This window comes from Colobus angolensis, unplaced genomic scaffold, assembly GCF_000951035.1.
Source record: "Colobus angolensis palliatus isolate OR3802 unplaced genomic scaffold, Cang.pa_1.0 Scaffold1, whole genome shotgun sequence".
Taxonomy (NCBI): domain Eukaryota; kingdom Metazoa; phylum Chordata; class Mammalia; order Primates; family Cercopithecidae; genus Colobus; species Colobus angolensis.
In genome coordinates this window covers 10,746,312-10,755,448 of record NW_012110918.1, presented here as the reverse complement: position 1 = coordinate 10,755,448, position 9,137 = coordinate 10,746,312, and the positions used below count along the sequence as shown (strand labels likewise).

The 9,137-nt window shown below is 51.2% G+C and overlaps 3 non-coding genes across 3 annotated transcripts; 1 reads left to right on the top strand and 2 right to left on the bottom strand.

The window, feature by feature from the left end:
* Positions 1-3,305: 3,305 nt before the first annotated feature.
* Positions 3,306-3,378, bottom strand: TRNAR-UCG. The gene has a single exon. It is a non-coding gene; the product is annotated as a tRNA-Arg (tRNA).
* Positions 3,379-3,986: 608 nt separating this feature from the next.
* Positions 3,987-4,059, top strand: TRNAR-CCU. Its single transcript has one exon. It is a non-coding gene; the product is annotated as a tRNA-Arg (tRNA).
* A 444-nt stretch (positions 4,060-4,503) lies between these two features.
* Positions 4,504-4,576, bottom strand: TRNAR-CCU. The gene has a single exon. It is a non-coding gene; the product is annotated as a tRNA-Arg (tRNA).
* Between the last annotated feature and the right edge of the window lie 4,561 nt (positions 4,577-9,137).

Genomic DNA, 9,137 nt, shown 5'->3' with positions numbered 1-9,137 from the left:
AGACTCCAAAAAAAAAAAAAAAAAAAAAAAAGATGAAACAATGGACTCTCCCCAAGTAAATAGTAAATATAGTATCCTCAAAATGTTGCAGTATTCAACCTGGGATAGGCTGATGGGAAGCTGCCATGTATGCAACCAGGGAAGCCCACCCAAAGCTCCCCAGGAGCGAAGGTTTTCAAGTAAAAAGCAAAAACAAAGCCGGGTGCGGTGGCTCACGCCTATAATTCCAGCACTTTGAGAGGCCGAGGCGGGCGGATCACCTGAGGTCAGGAGTTTCAGACCAGCCTGAGGTCAGGAGTTTCAGACCAGCCTGAGGTCAGGAGTTTCAGACCAGCCTGACCAATATGGTGAAACCCCGTCTCTACTAAAAACACAAAAATTAGCTGGGTGTGGTGGTGGCCGCCTGTAATCCCAGCTACTCAAGAGTCTGAGGCAGGAGAATCGCTTGAACCCGGGAGGCGGAGGTCGCGGTGAGCGGAGATCACGCCACTGCACTCCAGCCTGGGCGACACTCGGTCTCAAACACACACACACCCCAAATCCCTAGCCAGAATACAGAATAGTATACTTACAAACACACATGGCTGCGGGCGGTGGCTCACGCCTATAATCCCAACACTTTGGGAGGCCCAGGCAGGTGGATCATTTGAGGTCAGCAGTTCGTAAGCAGCCTCACCAATATGGTGAAATCCCAGCAGGCGCCTGTAATCCCAGCTACTCTTGAGGCTGAGGCAGGAGAATCGCTTGAATCCAGGAGGCGGACGCTGCAGTGAGCCAAGATGGCGCCACTGCACTCCAGCCTGGGCGACAGAGCAAGACTCTGTCTCAAACAAAAACAAAACAGCACTTTACTAAAAGAACATAAATGCATACAGAGGAAATTGAGAACATCGTTAAGCGTACACCGCTCTGATGTTTCACAGGCGGAACAGACCTGTTCCCATGGGAGAATCAGCAGCTTCCCAAAACGCTTCTGAAGCTACCCCTATTCCAGAGTAGCACTATTTTTCGACTTCGTTTTGCCTACTCCTGGCGACTCCTTCCTCTCATCCATCAGCCCCCTTCCTCCCTCTCAGGGTTGTTGTGAGGGTTATGAGTAAAATGGAGGCTTTTTTTTTTTGGCAAACTCGGAATGCCGGATGTCATCCCCTTTGACACTGCAGCCCGACTCTCCGCCTTTCCCCGGCTCCTCTGCCCGTCACCCCATCATGTCTGGGAGGCACCACCAAGCTTCCTGCCCTCTGGCTTTAGGCTGAGCCTCAGCAGCGGGAGAGTGGAGGGAAGGAGGAAGCTGAAGGCGAGTATTTACTCCCTTGGCTCCCTCCCTGCGATAAGGTCACCATGGGCTCTCTGCATCTCTGGACCCGGCATCTTGGCTCCTGGGGGCGACTTTCCAAACCCGATTCCAGGTTCCAGGAGCTGCTGCCTTTTGTAGCCCTTAGGCCTGGTGATGGGGACAGCTCGTCACTAATGTCCATCCTGGAGTCCTCACGTTTCCTTACACTTGCCCTTGCTATACGGGCCTCCTTTAAACGCTCCTCGGATTACCCAGTGGGAGTGTGCCATCTTCTTCCTTCCAGATGCTGACTGGTAAAAGAAATTAGCATTGCCCGGGCGCGGTGGCTCATGCCCGTAATCCCAGCACTTTGGGAGGCTGAGGCGGGTGGATCACGAGGTCAGGAAATCGAGACCATCCTGGCTAACACGCTGAAACCCCGTCTCTACTAAAAATACAAAAAATTAGCCGGGCGTGGTGGCGGGCGCCTGTAGTCCCAGCTTGTTTGTTTGCTGTTAAACCGCAGACAAAACTCCAGTCCCTGGCAGGGCCCAGTGGCTCACGCCTGTAATCCCAACACTTTGGGAGGCTGAGGCAGGAGAATGGCGTGAACCCAGGAGGTGGAGCTTGCAGTAAGCTGAGATCACGCTACTGCACTCGGGCCTGGGTGACAGAGCGAGACTCTGTCTCAGGGAGGAAGAAAAAGAAAAAAAAAAGAAGAAAAAAAATTTAGCATTTTTCTTCCCTATGTCCAAGTACACTTGCACACACACATGCATGCTGACACCCTCTTCCTCCAAGAATAGGGTAGTGGGTTGGTGGGTGCCCTCTCAGTGTGGATAGGGCCCACTAGCAGGACTGAGGCCAGAGAGTTGGGCAGCACCCCCACTGCCCTTGAGGCTAGGGACTGGAGTTTTTTGTTTGTTTGCTTTTTTGAAACAGACTTTCACTCTGTTGCCCAGAGGGCTGGCGTGCGAGCGATCACGACTCGAACTTTTGACCTCATGATCCGCCCACCTCAGCCTCCCAAAGTGTTGGGATTACAGGAGTGAGCCACTGGGCCCGGCCAGAGACTCGAGTTTTGTCTGCTGTTTAACTTCATAACGATAGACTGAAACATAACCCTCTCCCTTTCATTTGCTTGTGGGTTTGTAGCTTGTAGAGCACGTTTACGAGGCAAATGTTTGGATGTTGAACTCGTTCAAAGTACAAGACAACAAGAAATGGGGCCCCACTTATCCTCACATTGGTTTGCCTTTCAAAGTAGTCACTCTTCATCTAGAAGAAAAGGGAAATTAATTGAAATAGACACATGCACAAAATAAAGGTAAATGATGTTACAAAGACAAAATGTGCCAGTTGGTTTTTGTTGTGTTATAACTTTTTTAAAAAAAATTACTTCTATTAAAATGGATCGCCAGGCGCGGTGGCTCAAGCCTGTAATCCCAGCACTTTGGAAGGCCGAGACGGGCGGATCACGAGGTCAGGAGATCGAGACCATCCTGGCTAACACGGTGAAACCCCGTCTCTACTACAAAATACAAAAAGCTAGCCGGGCGAAGTGGTGGGCGCCTGTAGTCCCAGTTACTCGGGAGGCTGAGGCTGGAGAATGGCGTAAACCCGGGAGGCGGAGCTTGCAGTGAGCTGAGATCCGGCCACTGCACTCCAGCCCGGACAACAGAGCGAGACTCCGTCTCAAAAAAAAAAAAAAGGATCTCAAAAGAACAGCTTTCTGCAGCTAGGCCACGCCACCACAAACGTGGTTCGAACACAAAGCCCAAACTTTGAGTGAGGCCAACGCCGTATCCATTAGGCCACTGGTGCATCATGCCAAGGGTGCGCGATCCTGTCTCTTAGAATGAGATGCCACAGGCTGCCTAATGACGCCATAACCGGAAGCGTACCGGGATGCAAAGCCTGATTGGACAGAAGCAGCTCCCCAGCATCGGATCCCGGGAGCCGCGGTATGGAGAGATTGGAAGGCATTTCTGGGCCTAAAACAAGTAAAGAGAGGGAGATTAAAACTTTCCGACCACGAAGGGACTCGAACCCTCAATCTTCTGATCCGAAGTCAGACGCCTTATCCATTAGGCCACGCGGTCGCCTCCTGTGTCTGTTTGCCCGGGAGACCAATTTGATGGTCATTAAATGCTCGGGTGTGCGGCAGCTTCGGTGCTCGCACCCTGGCCGCCTCTAGCGAAGCGCTCACCCTCCCTCTGGCCCCAGCCGCACGCGTAGTCACCCCTGAGCGGAGCGGCACCTGGACTAGTCTCAGAGCTTCCCTGGGAATTGTGATCGCGTGGCCTAAGGGATGAGGCGTCTGACTTCAGATCGTAAGATTGAAGGTTCCTTTGTGGTCGGGCTCTTTTTGAGCGAGCAGCCCGTGCCCGAACCCCAGCATCGTTTGAGAGTTTGTTCTTCCCTTCGTCCTCGTGCATCCCTAATCCTCCCAGCTATGCTCCTCCGGGCTCTGCGCTCGCAGACCGCTTCTTCTCGGCGTTACAGGGCACCGCGGGCTCCTGTTCCCCGTGCGTCGCCACCGCGTGGAGCTCTTGTGTAGCCCGATGGGGACGCCGCGCCCAGCGAGCGGTTCATCCCGTCGTCCCGATGGCTTCTCAGGCTTGGAGCGCGGTGATCCACTGCGGGACCGTATTTAGGCACGTATGGTCGAACGCCTATCAATGAGCACGTGGGTTCGACGTCTTACCGCGCCCCAGTGGCCTAATGGATAAGGCACTGGCCTCCTAAGCCAGGGATTGTGGGTTCGAGTCCCACCTGGGGTGGGTCTGTGCTCTCAAGATTACTTTTGGTGCTGGCAACCAGAGACCTCAGAATCCACCACCATCTGCCGGCTACTTGCTTGCCTCTGCCCTGCTTGCGCCCCTCACCTTCTCTTGCAGGACCCTCTGTTTGCAGTCGCGGTGGTCATTTACCCCTGGTTCTCCGGGGCTGCCCCGCCAGGTGGAGCTGGGGTGTCCTGGGAACCCTTTGAGCAACTTTATTCTTACGAGTTTCCCCAGCTTCGAAATTGTGGGGCCCTACCCAGACGAAAGCTGTTCATTCAGGGGCTTGGCGAGATCCGCGCTTACCGGCTTTAGGTATTTGGAGGAGGTGGCTCCTCCTCAACACGTTGCACGGGTGTCGAACCAGAGGCCAAGGTCGATTCCAGCGTCTCTGAGAAGGGAAGACAAAATAAATAAAGAGAGCGTCAATAAACTTGTCACTTTTACCCCAGGTGGGACTCGAACCCACAATCCCTGGCTTAGGAGGCCAGTGCCTTATCCATTAGGCCACTGGGGCTTGTGACACGTGGTTTCGCCATCCCTTCCCCTCATAAACAGGTGGCCCTTTTTCTAGAGAAGGCCTCAGGCGCGATACATGGAGTGGGTCCCTTCCTGCCGCCGTTTGGTGAGCGGATGGGAAGATACCGGGGTGTGCAGGGACCTGCCCCCACCCTTACTGAGCGAGCACCAGCCCCCAGCCCCCGGCACTGGGACGCTCCATGGAGCCCGGAGGGTCCGCTCAGAGGTTGCCTGGACACCCGGACCATGGGGTATGAAGACTGAGGTTTGGAGGAGTTTCCTTCCTACCCCCCTGAGCCTTGCTGTCCACCTCTACAGAACTGATAAAAAATCCAGGAATTTTAGGAAAACGTAGCGTAGGAAGTGAAGGAGAACAGACAAGTATTAATCATGAATATTGAAACAAACACTGAAAATCTTGCTTATCATGAGGGAATGTACAACCGGGGGAACAAGTCCTTCCGGTTATAATAGTAGAAATATGTATACTCGATATTACAAGTATAGAGTAGATTGAAAGGAAAATCAGCCAAGTAGATATTTCGCCCTAATTCTAACAAAGAATAAGCACATTTTAAAATGTTACACACATTTAAAATCCACTATTAAAGGCTACAGGCCGGGTGCGGTGGCTCACGCCTGTAATCCCAGCACTTTGGGAGGGCGAGGTGGGGGGATTGCTTGAACCCAGGAGTTCAAAACCAGCCTGGGCAACATGACGAGACGCTGTCTCATTTTAAAAAAAATTACGTGTGTGTGTGTGTGTGTGTGTGTGTGTGTGTGTGTGTGTATGTATAGTCTACTTACATCCGAAGGATTTAACAGAAGTTCAGCTGAGGGCAGCGTCAGCGTCGGTCACCCTTGTGCTTCTCTTGGGACCTTGCCAATCTGTCCCAGCATCGCAGGGCAAAGGAGACTTGGGGACATTCTTTTTTGTTTCTCTCCAAAATGTAGAGTCTGTGGAAACCTGTCTCCTCCCCTTAATAGCAGCAAGAAGGATTTAACCCACTTGGCTCCAGTTTATTGCCTTGAGGATGCCCCACTTTAAGTTAACTAACTTGTCCCTTGCTGGGACCCAGCACTCTGCTCCAGGGCCAACCTGCAGGGATGCCTTCTCTGCTTTCCTGCTGCCACCCTCTAGCCAGGCATGTTCCCCCACCCACCCCACGCCTGCCCAGGGCTCAGCCTTGCCTTGCTCAGCTGTTCCTATTCGTCCTCAGGAGTACTCTTGTCTCCTTGGGTCTTGGTTCTTCCAGCTCCAACCTCACTCCCAGCTCCAGGATTCCATTCCCTCTCCTGGGCATCACCACTGGGCACCCCTCCTCGAAGGCAAAACCACACTGATGCAGCTGTCCTCCCAAGGCCACTCCCCTTCATGACGTTCCTGAGTGCACAGCATCATCCATGTCACACCCCCACTCCCACACCACCCAGGCCAATTTTCTGTCCTCATAATCCTCCAGCATCCGGTATTTCCTCCCCATCCCTGCTGCCACCGCCCTAGTTCCAGAACATATCCCTGACTGCTCACATGAGGTCAGTTGCCAGCCATGCACACTTTCCTACAGTCTCCTCGTTCTGTCATAGGCAGAGCAGTGCTCCTGCCACAGCTTCTGTAGGGGAAAGACTAAATGTCTTTAGCTGTCACTTTTAAGTCCTTTCTTAAGGATTCCAGTCAATGTGGCAGACTCATCTTTCACAGCGCCTCGCCCTCTGGGTTCCAGCCAAACTGGGCTACAAATCATGGCTGACACTGCCCAAGTACCAGCTCAATGCCACTAACCACGTATTTATTCACTGAAATCGCACAATAACCTTATGAGGTAGGCGCTAATAACATAACCTCTGGTTTAGGCTGAACACAGTGGCTCACACCTGTAATCCCAGCACTTTGTGAGGCTGAGGCAGGCTGATCACTTGAGATCAGGAGGTTGAGACCAGCTTGGCCAACATGGTGAAACCCCGTCTCTATTAAAAACACAAAAATTAGCTGGGTGTGGTGGCAGCCCTCTGAGTTCCCAGCTACTTGGGAGGCTAAGGCAAGAGAATGGCTTGAACCCAGAAGGTGGAGGTTGCAGTGACCCGAGATTGTGCCATTGCACTCCAGCCTGGGTGACAGAGTGAGACTCTGTCTCAAAAAACAAATGAACAAACAAACAAAAACCCCATAGTTTATAGGTGGGGAAACTAAGGTTCAGAGAGGTTAGATAGCAGCTGGGGGAGGTGGATGGATGGAAGCTGACCCTGAGCAGTCCTCTTCAGAGCCTGTTCTCTCAACCACAAGTTTCCTGTCCAGCCGCAGGCAGGCCTTACAGTTGCCATTTTCCTAGCCTTTGCTGTTGGCCACCACTGGAGCCTCCCAAGTGACATGCTGTTACCCTGCCAGCTCCTCCCCTCCCTTCAGGCCCATCTCAAGCACATCTTCTCCAACCCTCCAGCTGGAACTAGTCACTCCTCTGCCTCCAGCAAACTACTGGGACCTTTCTTACGTCATTCATAATGCTTCAGGTCCTGCTATTGTAAGAGGAATCCATTTTTCCTCTCAGCTTTTATTATCACCTGATCAAATGTCAATTCTCTGGAAGAAAGAATTTTGCTTTATTGGCTTGAGTCCTCCCCACCCCACGCTGTGAGTGCCTGGCATTCACTTAGCATTTGCTAAATTACTGAATGAACTAGTAAATTTTACATCCTGCATATGAGCCTCAGCTCCCTCCTAGACTCTGAGTCCTTTGAGGACACGGACCACGTCTTTCCCTTAAAGGAGCCATGCTAATCTTCTCTGTATCATTCCAATTTTATTTTATTTTTGAGACAGAGTCTTACTCTGTCACCCAGGCTGGCTGGAGTGCGGTGGCGCGATCTCGGCCCACTGCAAGCTCTGCCTTCCAGGTTCATGCCATTCTCCCACCTCAGCCTCCCAAGTAGCTGGGACTACAGGCACCTGCCACCATGCCTGGCTAATTTTATTTTTGTATTTTTAGTAGAGACGGGGTTTTGCCGTGTTAGCCAGGATGGTCTCGATCTCCTGACCTCGTGATCTGCCTGCCTCGGCCTCCCAAAGTGCTGGGATTACAGGCATGAGCCACTGCACCTGGCATTCCAATTTTAGTATGTGTGCTGCTGAAGTGAGCAAATTTTTGTATTTTGTAAGTCATTTATAAATGAATTTTCCCATTGTTTAGACTCGTGCTCACATCAACTAGATCAAAATCATATAGAACAGTTTAAGAAATTTATACATGCCAGAGCAATCTGCTACTGCAATGCTAGCCTGAGAGGACTGCAAAATTCTCCTTCCAGTTCCAACTTACTCTTCGTGCCTTTAAAACCCACTGCCTAATACAGCACCTGACACACAATACTTTTTGTCACTCAAGACACCCACTGGTTTTGTTGGGGTGATCAGACCCAACACCAGGTCATGGGGGTGACGAAGTCTGGCAGAGTCAAAGGAATGAGAAAAAGAGTTTGAGAGAGAAAGTGGGACCACGAGGCCATCGCGAGTGGGGAGGCTGTGAAGGCCCTGAGCTCTGGGAGCCCACACTATTTATTGGTGCTCAAACAAAGAAACAAGTGGTGAGGATGTGGGGGTTGAAAGGAAACAGTGTATCAAGTGAATGAGAAACATGGCTGCTTGAGATAATGGGAATGCTTAGAAACAAGGAGCTAAAGTTTAGCAGACATGCAAGCCCTGCCTCAGCTTTTCTCCCAACATGCCCTGCTTCTCTTTTTGTAAAATCACCACAGCTACTATCATTATTACTAGCATAAGGTGACCTCTTTTTTAAATTAATTGAGCAAGGTAATTTCAGGTTGTGCAGCCCTTAATTGCCGGTTGGTGATCAAGCTTCATTTTTCTTAGCTCTTATTCAAAATGGAGTTGCTCCAGTTTGAATGTTTCCCATATATCTCCCCTTTCCCTTTTATGAGAGGATCCTTAATCCTAGGGGTTGCAGAAGGATGAAGGTCCGTTTTCTGTAACTTCTTCATGCTGAATAGGGGCGATGATACTTCTGCCTATCTATTAGGGTCTCTTGTATTCAGGGTAGGGAGGAGTTCAGTCAGAAAGCATTGGTCCGTTAAGCATCTATAGGTAAAACCCTCGTGCTCCAGCAGTTTCTCAGCATGGCTCATACTGGGGGAACCCGGCACACGGTTGAGATCCATGGCTCCTTCCAGGCTCCTCTTCCATGGTCGTACACATGTTGAGGGCACCTACACGGTTTGTTCATCTCCTGCAAAAACACAAGCATACCCTCACCCCCATGTTAGTAAATCTACTGAAACAGAAGCAAAAACTTTTGTGGCTGTAGCTGGGAGACATGCCATTGCTGAAGCATTTGTAACTCAGTTTTGGCCTCTTTGGTTAACTACTGCGAGGCAAAACTTACCATTGATAATGAGAAGCAGGTCCCTTCTAACAGAAGGCACAGAGAAAGCAAACTGAGGCTTAAAAGCAATCCAGGCCGGGCACGGTGGCTCAAGCCTGTAATCCCAGCACTTTGGGAGGCCGAGACGGGCGGATCACGAGGTCAGGAGATCGAGACCATCCTGGC